The following is a 14827-nucleotide window of genomic DNA, read 5'->3' on the forward strand; positions in this document are numbered from 1 at the left end:
AATTGTTTAAGCCCCCTTCTCCACTTTACTCTCTCTTTCTGTAAATGATATGAAAGCTTGGAAAAGAACTCGCAGAACTTACAAAATATTCGTAGTCAATGGTGCATTTTCTTCAGTTTTTACGGCGACAACAGAACGTACATTTTTAGCCATGAAAATTGTAAAGACTATATTGTGCAACAGGATAGAGGATGATTTTCTTTCAAGTTACTTGTTAACATATATTGACAAAGACATTGCTTGAGATTTTGATGTAGATTCCATCATAGATGCTTTTTATATTATGAAAGAACGCCGAACACATCTTTAGATGCCTAAGTAGATATGTAAAGCAAATAGTTATTTTTTTGAAAATTAATATGGATTTACTAGAACATATCCAATTGTATTTTGATGATATTTTGTAATTATATACGATGAATGGAAACATTTAATTATATTTTATTGTGACATTTGAGTAGAAATTGATATTGTATATCACATACTCATTATAAATTTTTTGATTACATCTACACTCGCCCCTCCGATATTAAAATCATGCATCCGTCCCTGCTTGTGCACCGATTTATCCATTATTGATTTTCCTATTTGAAGCTTCTATTACTAACGCTATCTTCCATACATAATGTGTGTAACGGGAGAAAATTATCTGCCCATTTTTCTTTTTTCTTTTTTCTTTTTTTTTTTTATGACATTTATTTGTTTACTTACTTTTAATTTGTAGAATCAAGTATTGCCCATTTTTTAGAGGGAAATTCTAATATACACACTCTTAAAAATTATGGATCATATGCATCTTTAATTATGTTTTTTTTTTTTTTTTTTTTTGAGTTATGACTATGAGTTCTTTAGTTATGCCTTCTTATGTTATATTTAATTATGATATTTTTTTATTATAATTTAAAAAATATAAAATTATATCATTTATTTTTTATTTATAAAAGAGATATAATATACGTTCTTTATAATGTTTCGCTTTTGGAGAACTCATAGCTATACCATTGTAATGATTACTCATATCTTATCTTTTTACATAATGTCGCAAAGTAATTCATAAGTAAGAGAATTTTAACAAATTTTCAAAATTTTTAAAGTGAATGGTTAGGGTTAGGGATGCTCATGAACTCAAGTGATCCGTTAAGATCAACCGACCAGATTCAATACGCTTACTTTTAACAGTTTTGATAGCAAGAAATGTTGGATGTGAAAAGAAATTTTTTAAATTCGCTTATATTTGAATGGATAGCAGATTAGAGGTCACCCAACCTAACCCGATCCTCTAACCTTCTTTAAGAAAATGATATTATGTTTTTATATTTTGTATGTTGAAAAAATACATTTTACTTAGTAATAATATTAGTTATTTATAAAATTTGAAAATTTGACCTTTATTTTAATTATAAAAAATGAAGAATAAGTCTTTTAGATTCAAATAAAGTCAAAAATAGCAAAAAAATTACTCTAAAATGAATTTTTTTCCAAAAAAAAACATAAAGTAGTAAAATTCAAATCGCCAAATCTATTCGCATCTATCTCCCAACCTGTATGGCTCACTCAATCTGCATCTGCTAACTAAGGTAATAAATGTAGATTGATTTTTTCAAATCTGTCTAAATTCGAATGGATGATAAATGAAAGGTAATCTGACCCAATCCGATCTACGTTTACCTAGTTAGAGTGTCTCCAATGGTTTGTCATTGAAACTGTTATTGCTATAATATAACAACAGTGGTGCTCTAATGGTGAATATGGTGCTATCAAATTTGGCAAATGCTAAAACTTGTGCGAAATTTGATACAAGTTTTGGCAGCTGTCATATTTATTAACTCAACCAAAATCAACCATTGCTCTCCCTACCTTCTTCTCTTCCTCTTAGCAAAACAAATAAATTTTTACAATATCGTCATTTTTGCAGAACCAAACACAGAAACTAATGTGTTCGGGAACACACCAGTTTCAGTGTTTGGTTCTGCCAAAATGACATCTAACCATTGGAGCACATTGCTATAATTCTATCATTTCTACTATTTATTACCAAATTATAATAATAATACAATTATAACATTTGGCGTTGAAATCCTCTTGGAATTGTCATATTATTCAGAAGATTTAAGTTTTAATTCCTAGTGTACGGGGAGCAAATATTCCGGCAAGCCCGTACTCCTTTCTTCCGAGCTCCGTCTCTGTCCGATCACCTGCGAGCAAATAATGGTGAGCTACCCGGCAGTGTGTAGCCGGAAAAACCCTCCGACGATCAAGTTAGCCCACACCTTAGGATAGAGAGAGAGAGGGGGGGTTAGAGTGTAGGAGTTTTCTTACCAAGTGTTCGTCGTCCCTCGTATGGGGGGCGCAGACATGCTTATATACCCTCTGCGCCCCATATCCACTCCTAGTCATCTCCTGACACGTGGCTCCGCTATCCCATCTGTTAGCATAAACCTTGCTGATCATCACCTAATCTCAACTGCCTGCCTTCTCAGCTGGAGCTCGGCAGCCGAGCTGCTCTATCTACGGCTGTGCTGTGCTTCATACCCAAGCACTTCACTGGCTAAGCCCAAGGAGGACCGGGCTAGGCGGCATCTCGGCAAAGCCTAGCCCGGGGCACCTCCTGTGGTCGGCCTTCCTGCCGATCAAACGATTACCTCGGCTTACCACGCCTTTCCGGGCGCCGGTCACTCAGCTTGACAGGCTCCACCATCGCCTAATCAAGCAGCTCAGTCCAACCGAGCACTTCTTTGCCGAGCAGCTTCTTTACGGTCTGGGGCGGCGCATACTTGGCCTAACTCCTGCCCGGCCCAAGTTCTGGCAGCCCATCCCCGGGCGGATCGCCGGTCATCTCGGCCCCATGCACCATTAGGCTCTCAACCTGCTCGGCCGTTACCTCGGCCCAATTCCAGATCATAAATCTCCCTCTCAATTGCCCCTTAATTTCGTCCGCGAAAGCGTGACTGGGATTACTCATTTCGACCGGGATAACATTTCTTCGGTCTTCAAAATGCTGTAGGGCGACCGGGCTAGTTAACATTACTGTCTGCAAACTAGCCCTGTCCTCCTTCTCGGCTAACGTCCTCTTCTTTGAAAGTAGCCCGGTTGGCTCATCGACTCTTCAACCTGTCTCTTCAGTTCTGACGTCGCCATAAATGGGGACACGTGGCGGGCTGCCATTGGTTCTCGAGCAGCCAACCCGCCGTTTTGCCAGAATTTGAATTTGGGCGGTCTCTCTTCCTCTATAAACATGCCCTTGCCCTCTTCCTTCCATTCTTACTACTTCTCCTTCTTATCAAGCTTCACAGAGCTCCTGTCCATCCTCTGCCGTTCTTGAACTCGAGCTCCAAGGTGGAGAACGCACTGCCCTAACTTGGTAAGTCCTCAAACTCCCCTTTTATTGTCATTTTCTTCGATATTTCACACATTAGGGTAGAGAAACGCAGCTTTTAGGATTCGGGCACCAAAAACCATCCCAAACCCTCCATTACTCATGGTGTTCTTCATTTTTCCTGAAGAACACTGAAAAACTGGGGCTGACTGGGCTCCTGGTCTTCATTTGATCCAAAAAACCAATCTGACCGAGTAAATAACATGTTTGTCTCAACCCCAGCAGAAACCGAGATAGCAAAAGGAATCGGTCGCTCAATCGGGCTAACATCTGGTCTGCTTGGGCGACCGAACTCCTTAGTTAGCTTAGACGATCGAGGTGGTTTGGCACTCTTAATGACCGAGCTAAAGTCCAGCTCCTTTCGCGCGACCGCGCTCACACTTACACTTGCCATCATTTTCCTGCAGAGTCCAAGGGGACCACTGTCTATTCCTGAGGCTCTCCAGGCCGAGCAACAACCAATTACCACAGTGCCAAACCCCTCAGCCGAGCTATCCTAGGCCGGCCACGAATGGGGAAATTTCGATTTCTCGTAGATACTCTGGCTGCACTGGCTGCATTCAGGGAGGAGTACAACATCCCGGCCGATGTCCACCTTGAACTTGCAGAAATTGAGACAACGCATTGGGGCAGGGAGGAATGCCCCTTCACCGTGCTATCCATCGTTGAAGGGGGCATTCGTTTCCCACTCAATCCATTGATTACCGAGTTCCTGCGCCGAACCGGGCTAGCACCCACCCAAGTGTCCACCAACACTTACCGGATAATAAACGGCGTGCACGAGCTAAACAACCAGTTAGGCATAAGCCTAGGTTTAGCCGAGATCCTGTGCCAATACACCCTAGGCCACACCGGCGACGGCCTCGCCTATTATCTCAAGATTAGACCGGGCAGAGAGAAAATCGTGACCGGCACACCAGACAAGGATCTTCACGACGATGATTTTTTCTAGGTGTCAGGCAATTACGAGACAGCCGAGGTACCGGGCTGGATGATAAGCAAAAACTTTGGCAGCACATGTAAGCCGCGCAAATTACCTCGGTTAATACACTTTCTTCATGTTTCTGTACTTAGTCATTTTCTTTCTTGTTTCTTTTGCAGCAATCCAAGCCTTGCAAGCCAACTATCATTTCCCCAACGTAGAGGCAATCAGGACCGCGCTCCGCTACCGCGACCGAGATTGCAACCAATTGCTCGGCTACAGTCCCACATACAGATACTCCGCTCCCCGCCGAAGTAAAGTTATAGACTTCCTCCGCGCTCCAACACCTCTACCAGATCCAACTCTGCTAGACGTTCCATTCATTCGCTTGACAGAGGAGCAAGAGATGGCCAAACGAAGCAGAATCAAGAACCTGCTCACCGCCACGTCTGCCGAGATGCCGAGCGTTGTCACCCGCTCGCCAGCCGCCGATCAATCCAGCGGCGTCTTGGTCGCTCTTGCCTCTCAAGCGACCGGGCAGTCCAGCCGAGAACCTGCTCCTCGTCGTGCTGGTAAAAGAGCTCTCACAGACCCATCTGCCGAGCTTGTCGTCGAGCTGACTACCGAGCATCCATCTGACGCTCCCGTCCCAGTGCCGGCCTGGCGTCCACAGCTGAAGCACTGGGGTCAAGACATCCCGGCCACGGCTTCGATCAAGGGCAATAAAGAGCATTTGCTTGCCTTCGATCTTACCAAAGCTCTTCTTCTACCGAGCGACGTGGTCGGCAGCGACCACGTCCCTGACACTCGGTTGATAAAATCATCAGTGAAGTCTATGGCTAGGGTAAGTCAATGTGCCTCTGAAATTTTCACAAGTGTTTGTTCGGTTCTTTCTCTAATCAACTTTACTTTTTGCAGGCCATTCAGAAACAACACCTAGTAATGGAGCGCATCCATAGACTTCGGCAAAAGGCCAATGACACAGCCAGCCAAGTCCAGAGCCTCCAAGCCGAGCTCGGCCGGGCAAAGGCTTCACTTGAGATGGCTAATGCAGACAACAACAGACTACTCGGTCAGCTAGATACGGCCGAGAAAAAACGGGATGAGCTCCAGACCGAGGTAAGCGCGCTCAAAAAGTCGTGGAAGAAAGACTGCCGGGCTGCTAACGACACCGGCTTCAACGAAGCCGAGCAGAGCTATAAGAAACAAGTCTTTGCAACACAAGACATTTACTTCAAAGCTGGCTGGAAGTCCGCCTGCGAGCATCTTGGCCAGGGCTCTGACACCGACGTATTTGCCAATCCTCCTCCTGCTTCGCTACCAGTCTACCTCGTGCCTTACGCAAAAGACATCTTCAGCGCTTTGCAAGCTGAGGCCGAGGAAGGGCTTGAAGAGGGAGACGCTGAGACGGACACAAAGGCAGAGGATGCCGAGGTGCAGGAGCAGCCCGGCCATGACGAGCCCGGTGCCCAAGACAAAAGTCCAACCATCAACCTTGAGGCCGCCGAGGACGAGTTTACCAATCTCTCCCCCTTAGTTTAGTTTGCTTTTCTTTTTGTATGTTTGCTTTCTGCGTTTCTGATGTAACCGGGCTCTGTCCCCTCCTTTTGTATTGACTTTCTTATCAATGAAAAACTCAAATTTTGCCAAGTGTTTGCACGGTTGTCATCAATTCCATCTTCAGCAAAACATCTCGGTATAAATCATAGATTGAACACACCTCGTCAATCGGAATACATAATTCGGTTGAAGTACTTAAGCAGAATAAAACAGCAACGTCATAAACCGAAATAACCATCTCGGTTGGTAATAACAAAGTTGAACAAATCACCAACTCTTCCAACCGGAGTAAATCATCTCGGTTGGGAATCCGAAGTTGGACAAAACGCTAACTCTTCCAACCGGAGTAAACCATCTCGGTTGGGAATCCTAAGTTGGACAAAACGCCAACTCTTCCAACCGGAGTAAATCATCTCGGTTGGGAATCTGAAGTTGGACAAAACGCCAACTCTTCCAACCGGAATAAATCATCTCGGTTGGGAATCCGAAGTTGGACAAAACACCAACTCTTCCAACCGGAGTAAATCATCTCGGTTGGGAATCCTAAGTTGGACAAAACACCAACTCTTCCAACCGGAGTAAATCATCTCGGTTGGGAATCCGAAGTTGGACAAAACACCAACTCTTCCAACCGGAGTAAATCATCTCGGTTAGGAATCCTAAGTTGGACAAAACGCCAACTCTTCTAACCGGAGTAAATCATCTCGGTTGGGAATCCGAAATTGGACAAAACACCAACTCTTCCAACCGGAGTAAATCATCTCGGTTTTTACATTAAAACAACAATCCAAGTGCTAAAGCAAAATTACTTTTATATATTGACAAAAAGAATTACATTTTGAAGTGCAAGCCAAAAAATTCCTTTGCACAAGAAAAGAAAGCAAAAACTTAGAAATAATACAGTTTCAGGTTGGCCGCATTCCATAGTCGGGGTATTGCTCTTCCCTCTAGATCCTCCAAGTGGTAAGCCCCCTTGCCCGCCAGACCGGTGATCTTGTAGGGTCCTTCCCAATTTGCCCCTAGTTTGCCTTCACCTGGCACCAGGGTGTTGCCCATAACTTTCCTCAAAACCCAATCACCAACTTTGAACGGTCTGGGGTGCATCGTCTTGTTGTACTTCTTTGAGAGCTCTTGTTGGTATGCAGCCACATGGATGAGGGCCTTCTTCCGACGCTCTTCCACTAGGTCCAGCTCCAAGGCAATAGCCTCGGCATTCAGTTCGGGCTCGAAACTCTCACTTCTTAGGGTGGGCATGCTAACTTGCAGAGGTATGACCGCCTCCATGCTATAAGCCAAAGCAAATGGGGTTTCCCTGGTAGATCGCCGTGGTGTTGTTCGGTATGCCCAAAGGACGCTGGGTAATTCCTCGGCCCATTTTCTCTTTGCCTTCTCCAATCGTTTCTTCAACCCATCCAGTATAGTCTTGTTTGATGCCTCGGCTTGACCATTGGACTGCGGGTAAGCTGGAGTGGAGTTGTAAAATTCAATCTTCAAATCTTCACAAAATCCTCTGAATAGGCGACCGTCAAACTGGGTGCCGTTGTCAGAGATCAAAATCTTGGGGACGCCAAACCGCGTGACCACGTTCTGCCAGAGAAACCGCTTCACGTCTTTCTCTTTGATTGTTGCCAAGGGCTCAGCTTCAATCCATTTCGTGAAGTAATCAGTGGCCGCAATGAAGAATTTTCGGTTGCCCGGTGTTGTTGGTAGTGGCCCCACTATATCTAGCCCCCACATGGCGAATGGCCAAGGGCTGGTGAGGGGAAGAAGTCCCCTAGCAGGCTGATGGATCTGATGGGCGAATTTCTGGCATTTTTCGCACTTACGGACGTACTTTTGTGCGTCGGCCTGCATGTACGGCCACCAGTATCCCTGCGAAATAGCTCGGTAGGCCAAGGACCTGCCCCCTATGTGGCTGCCACAAATGCCTTCGTGAATTTCGTACAAGAAGGCCTCCACACTATTCGGGTGCACGCACTTTAGATAAGGACCAGTGAAGGACTTTTTATACAACGCACCAGATGGAGAGAGCCAAAACCGCTCTGACTTCACCCGGACTTTGTGTGCTTCTTTCTTGTCAGTTGGTAGAGTCCGGTCTCTGAGGAATAAGATCAAGGGGTCCATCCATGAAGGACCTAGCGCGGCGCAGAGTACATCCGTTTGCCCGGCGTCTTCAATGCTTGGCCGTGGAAGAAAGTCAATTAACAGGGGGTTTGGAGACGTACTATCTACCATAGAAGCGAGGCTGGCCAGCTCATCAGCTCGGCTGTTTTCTTCACGGCCAATCTGTTGGACCCTGATTGCCTGAAACTGCTTGATGTGTTCCCTGACCAGAGCTTGGTACTTCGCCATTCTGTCATTCTTTGCTTCGTAAATCCCAGAGACTTGGTTAACCACAAGCTGGGAATCACTGTACACCAGTAGCTCGGCAGCCTTCATTTGAATAGCGCTCTTGAGCCCGGCGAGAAGGGCCTCGTACTCAGCCTCGTTGTTAGATGCTGGGAAGCCAAGCGTGATAGAATGTTCGATGGTTAGGCCATCCGGGGAGATAAGAACGATACCTAGGCCGGCACCGTGACGGTTGGACGCTCCATCAACAAAAAGCTTCCACATTTCCCCCACAAAAAGCTTCCAGCAGTCTGATGGGTCCTGAGAGTTGCGAAGGGCAATGAGATCACGGTTTCTTAGCATTCTGGGTTCAAGTTCCGTGTTGATTGGTTCCACTCCAGCTCCCCTTGGTGATTCGGCACTGGGCTCAGCAAGTCGGTCTGTAATGCTCAAGTCCGTAGGCGAATCATCAGGTTGCGGTGCTATGCCGGCCGCAGGTTCTGAGCTGTGTGGTTCCATTTCTCTCCCCTTGGTGATGCGGGATCGGACAGAGCAGATGGGTCGGTGATACTCAACTCCGTCATCGCATCACCGGGTGGTAGAACCGTGCAAACTGAGGGCGCTTCAATGGTGCGCGCAAACTCCGCGTCGCCACCTCCATCAACTGGTTGTATCTCAGATGGTCTTGCGTGCATCTCATCATCTGCCACGGTAATATCGACCGGGCATACCGGATGAGTGCCAGGTGAGAACTCGGCGACAAAGTCTGCCAAAGTCTGGGCTTTGATAGCAGTGCGCGGCTGGAACTTCACATCAAACTGTCCCAATTCGACCGCCCACTTAAGAATTTGGCCTGAAAAGTCCGCCCTTTCAAACAAGGCCTTGAGGGGAAACTCGGTCAGTACGACGATGGTATGGGCGTGAAAATAATGCGCCAACTTCCTTGAAGCCATCATCAATGCCAATGCAAGCTTTTCCAGCGGCAAATATCTCGTCTCAGCCGGCAGCAAGGTCTTACTGACATAAAAAATTGGGAGGTGCTTGATTCCTTCAGCGCAGACTATCGCCGCACTGACTGCGTGCTGGAAGACGGCAAGGTAAAGGTAAAGTTCCTCACCCGGCTTTGGTGTAACCAACAGTGGCGGAGTAGACAGATATTCCTTGAGCTCGGCCAAAGCTCGGTCACACTCTTCGTCCCACGAGAACTTTGACTTCAATGCTTGAAAGAAAGGGCGGCAGCGATCTGATGACCGGCTTATAAACCGATTAAGCGCGGCGGCCATCCCGGCCAGATGCTACACGTCCTTAGCCGAGTTGGGCCGCTTCAATTCTTGCATGGCTCTGATCTGAGTAGGGTCTGCTTCGATGCCTCGGTTCGTGACTAGGAACCCCAAAAATTTTCCAGATCCCACGCCAAAGGCACACTTTGATGCATTCAAGCACAGCTTGTGCTTCTTTAGAATGGCAAACATCTCGGCTAAGTCGGACAAATGGTTTGCCTCATGTCGGCTCTTTACCACCATATCATCGATGTAAGCCTCCATTGTCCGGCCAAGCAAAGGAGCAAACATTTTGGTCACCATCCTCTGAAAGGTTGCCCCGGCGTTCTTCAAACCAAAAGGCATGACTCAGTAGCAGAAGAGTCCCCTTGGAGTCGTGAAAGAGGTGATCTCTCGGTCAGGCCCATGCATGGCGATCTAATGGTAGCCGCGGTAGGCATCCAAGAAACTGAGCCTATTATGTCCAACCGTCAAGTCCACAAGCTGGTCAATTCGCGGCAAAGGGAAGCTATCTTTGGGACAAGCTCGGTTGACTGTCTTATAGTCGACACAAACTCGCCAATTTCCATTCTTCTTGGGCACCACTACTGTGTTGGAAATCCACTGAGGGTAGTGCACTTCCTGAATTGCTCGTGCCTCAAGCAGGTTCTTCACCTCCTCTGCTACTACCTCGGCGTGATGCAGTGCCGATCGCCTTGTTCGCTGGATGACTGGCTTTGCTCCAGGGAAGACATTGAGGTGATGGCAGATAAAACTTGGATCGAGGCCAGGTATGTCGTAAGGTGACCACGCGAAGACTTCTATGTTGGCCATCAAAAACTCAATCATCTCGATCCTCTCTATGGCCGTGAGACTTGAGCCGAGCAAGAAGAACTTGTCTGGCTGTTCTGTATCAATTCGCACCTCAATCAATTCCTCAACAGCCTTGTCTTCGGCCTTGGTGCCCACATCATCCAAGACACCCTGGTCCTCCAGTCCCTCAATCATTTGAACGAATCCTTTGGTAGCCCGGCTCTCGTTGACCGCCACGAAGCACTGCTTAGACATGACCTGATCGCCCAAATCTCCTCGATTGCCCCCATGCCCGAGGGGAATCTCATCACCTGGTGGTAGGTCGACGCTACAGCTTGCATAGCGTGAAGCCATCCCCTTCCAAGGATAAGGTTGTACGTCGAAGGCACTTGTAGCACCCAAAACTCCACTTGCTTGACCACGGACCCCGCTTTGACCGGCAAGATAATCTTTCCCAAGGGCCGCTCCGGCTGCGAGTTGAAACCAACCAGTGGCGAAGTTGCCAGGGCCAAGTCTGTCTCCTGGAGTTTGAGCTGCTTGAACGCATCATAATACATGATCTCGACCGAGCTTCCCTGATCGATCAAGATCCGTTTAACATCAAATTCCTTGACGCGCAGTGTTACTACTAGGGCATCGTTGTGCGGCGTCTGGATACGCTCTAGATCCTTTGAGGTGAAACTAATCACGTCTTTTTCTTCAGTCTTCCCCCTTTTGATGGCAGGCTGTACCGACAAAACTTCCCTCATATGTTCTGCCTTTTTTATCATGCCCCGGAGTTCACAAACACGCTCCAGTTCCACGATGCCGTGGATGACATTAATAACTCCCTGTGGTGGTGCGTCCCGGTCATCCTGTCCCCTGGGATTGACCGGAGCCTGATTCGGCTTCACGCTGCCATCAATGTAAAGGTCTAGGTGCCCGACCGCGACCAGCTCTTCTAAATATTGCCTTAAAGGCAAACAATCCTCAGTCCGGTGGCCTCGCTCCCGATGAAACATACAACGATACCGCGGATTGTAGCCCTTTTGTCCATCGCCCAACTTAGCAGGAAACCGGACATACTCCTCGTCTCGGATTTCACTAAGTATGCGATAGATTAGAATCTTGAAGACCGTGGTTATGCCAGTCCTTGCCTTCAACCTTCTGTTTGCGTCCGCTACGTCATCTCGGGGGTAGTCATCCCGGTCATTCCGACGTCCTCTACCCCGGTTTTTGCGATTCGAGCCACGGTCCGATTCCTCTGCTCGGTCACTTGAGCAGCTGGACTCTTGCCCAACTGCGTGCACTTTGCCTGCTGTCTTCTTGTCTGTTGCTACCAGAGTTGCCTTCACGGTAGAAGCTGACGCGTCATCCTCTACTCGGATGTGCTCATTGATGCGTTGCATAAGCTGGCCCATGGAGGTCGGTTGGTGCATGGTCAGCGAGTCCCGCAATCTATGGCCGACCGGGAGACCACGCTTATATTGCGTGATTGCGAGGTTGACTGGGCAATCCAAGATCTCGTTGAAGGTTTCCCAGTACCTTGAGTTGTATACCTTCAGTGTGTCGCTCGGTTCCATCTTGACACTAAGTAAATGATCGACTTCTTTTGGTGTTTTTGTGTTGGTTTTGAAGCGCGTCACAAAGGCTTCGGCCAATTGATGCCACTGTTGTATGCTCCCTTCCGGCAACCTCTCGAACCACTTCAAGCCCAGCTCGCCTCAACTCGACGGGAAGATCAGGCACATAAGTCCGTCATTTCGCCTATGTCCGGCCATAACCTTTCGGAAGTGGCTCACATGCATGTAAGGATCGGTTTTTCCGTCGTAGAGTGTGAACTTAGGCTGGTGGAAGCCTGCCGAAAGCGGTGTTGTTTCTATTTCCAGGGAAAAAGTGGTGGCACTCAGCCTGGCCAAGTCCGTATCTTCAAAGAGTGGCACTGCTTGGCGAGGTGGAGGCATTCCGACCTCCTCGCTGACGTGAACCCCGTAGGATAGCCGCTGGAAAGCCGGTATTCTCTGAGCTTCGCGCCGGCGAGCCCGCTCCTTTAAGACCGCCCGTAAATCCTCTGAATGAGCGGAGTAAGAGTACCTCGACGTCGTCACCGGACGTGAGGGTTCGTAGGTGCTGTCTTGCGCGCTAGACTTTTCTGCATGAGCGTCAGAATCACCAACCTGGTAACTTCTGGTAATAGATATGGACTGAGTACGTCGCTGACTCTGACCGCCTGAACGGCGGGATGGGGTGCGCTCACTGTGGTCTCCCACTCCAACTACACTTTTCCCTTTGACATGCCGCTTCAGATCCTCCATCTCCGCCGCCATTCGCCGGATGACAGCGTCTTGGTCCCTCAACTTATTTTCTAGACGTCTGGCGTGTGAGTCTCTTCTCCGCCGGTGACCGTCTGGACTCCGTGAATGACCATGACTTCTTCCGCGCTTATCCCGCGCGTCTCCTGACTGTCCTCCGGTGGGCGTCCCCAAGTCCGCCATTGGATGGATGGCGGGAGGACCTTCTCTCCTTCGGGTGAACTCCGGGGTGGCTCCGTCAATGGCAGACAACGGAAACTCGTCGTTGTTCGCCATGGACGGCGATCAGATGAACCTGGAAGACAAGGTTTTGTCTGTCAAGCTTCCCACAGACGGCACCAATTGTACGGGGAGCAAATATTCCGGCAAGCCCGTACTCCTTTCTTCCGAGCTCCGTCTCTGTCCGATCACCTGCTAGCAAATAATGGTAAGCTACCCGGCGGTATGTAGCCGGAAAAACCCTCCGACGATCAAGTTAGCCCACACCTTAGGATAGAGAGAGAGAGAGGGGGGTTAGAGTGTAGGAGTTTTCTTACCAAGTGTTCGTCGTCCCCCATATGGGGGGCGCAGACATGCTTATATACCTTCTGCGCCCCATATCCACTCCCAGTCATCTCTTGACACGTGGCTCCGCTATCCCATCTGTCAGCATAAACCTTGCTGATCATCACCTAATCTCAACTGGAGCTCGGCAGCCGAGCTGCTCTATCCACGGTTGTGCTATGCTTCATACCCAAGCACTTCACTGGCTAAGCCCAAGGAGGACCGGGCTAGGCGGCATCTCGGCAAAGCCTAGCCCGGGGCACCTCCTGTGGTCGGCCTTCCTGCCGATCAAACGATTACCTCGGCTGACCACGCCTTTCCGGGCGCCGGTCACTCAGCTTGACAGGCTCCACCATCGCCTAATCAAGCAGCTCGGTCCAACCGAGCACTTCCTTGCCGAGCAGCTTCTTTACGGTCTGGGGCGGCGCATACTTGGCCCAACTCCTGCCCGGCCCAAGTTCTGGCAGCCCATCCCCGGGCGGATCGCCGGTCATCTCGGCCCCATGCACCATTAGGCTCTCAACCTGCTCGGCCGTTACCTCGGCCCAATTCCAGATCATAAATCTCCCTCTCACCTAGAATCTTTAGTCAGTTACCCACATCATATTAAAACAAATGGGATTGTCATATTATTCAAAAGATTTAAGTTTTAATTCCTAAAATCTCTAGTCAGTTACCCACATCTTATTAAGAAACAAATGGGAACTCGCTGGACAAAAATAAAAACAAAAAATTTGAATCTAGCAGTTATACCGTGCCAATGATGCTATCAGTAGTTTTATTTAATAATTTGTTATTATTTATTCTATTATGTTTATGTGGTAAGATATTCATTGAAAATGGGGTCCACCCGTCATACGGAAGTGATTTCAAGTTATCAATATCATCGTAATACTGAAATTTATTCAAGTCGCAAGTTCAAGATGGATTGATAGTTTTATGGGATTTTTTTTTGGAAAAATTACAAATCATAGACATTTTTCCAAAATAATTATATATTCACAAAAAAAAAAATAATTATTAAGATTTGTAAAATTTACCATTAATTTTTAAATTATTTTTTTCAAACTTGCACTAATTTGTTATTTTTCCTATTTTGTTATAGGAACTGTGAAAATATTGTAGGTTACGTCTAAAAAAATGAAGGAGAATTTCAAATCAGTGTATAAATGGAATAATAACTACAAATTAATAATAAACTTTATCAATATTAATAATTAATATTATAAATTTTTCCACACATGTAATAATTTTTTATAATTATCACCTGCGGTTAATTTTTCCAAAAATAAAAATATTACGTCTCAGCTATATTATGTGTGTAATAACTTCTATACATAATGTGTGTAACCTGAGAAAATTATCTGCCCTTTTTTCTTTTTTACTTTTTATTTTTATGACATTTATTTATTTAGTTACTTTTAATTTGTAGAAATCAAGTATTGCCTATTTTTGAGAGGGAAATTCTAATATACACACTCTTGAAAATTATGTACCATATGCATCCTTAATTATTATTATTATTTTTTTTTTCTAGTTTTGATATTATTTTAGTTATGACTATGAGTTTTTTAGTTATGACTTATGTTATATTTAATTATGACATTTTTTTATTATAATTTAGAAAATATAAAATTATATCATTTATTTTTTATTTATAAAATAGATATGATACACATTCTTTATAATGTTTCGCTTTTTGAAAACACTACTCATATCTTACGTTTTTATATCA

This window comes from Camellia sinensis, chromosome 9, assembly GCF_055761805.1.
Source record: "Camellia sinensis isolate YWXY chromosome 9, ASM5576180v1, whole genome shotgun sequence".
Lineage (NCBI taxonomy): Eukaryota > Viridiplantae > Streptophyta > Magnoliopsida > Ericales > Theaceae > Camellia > Camellia sinensis.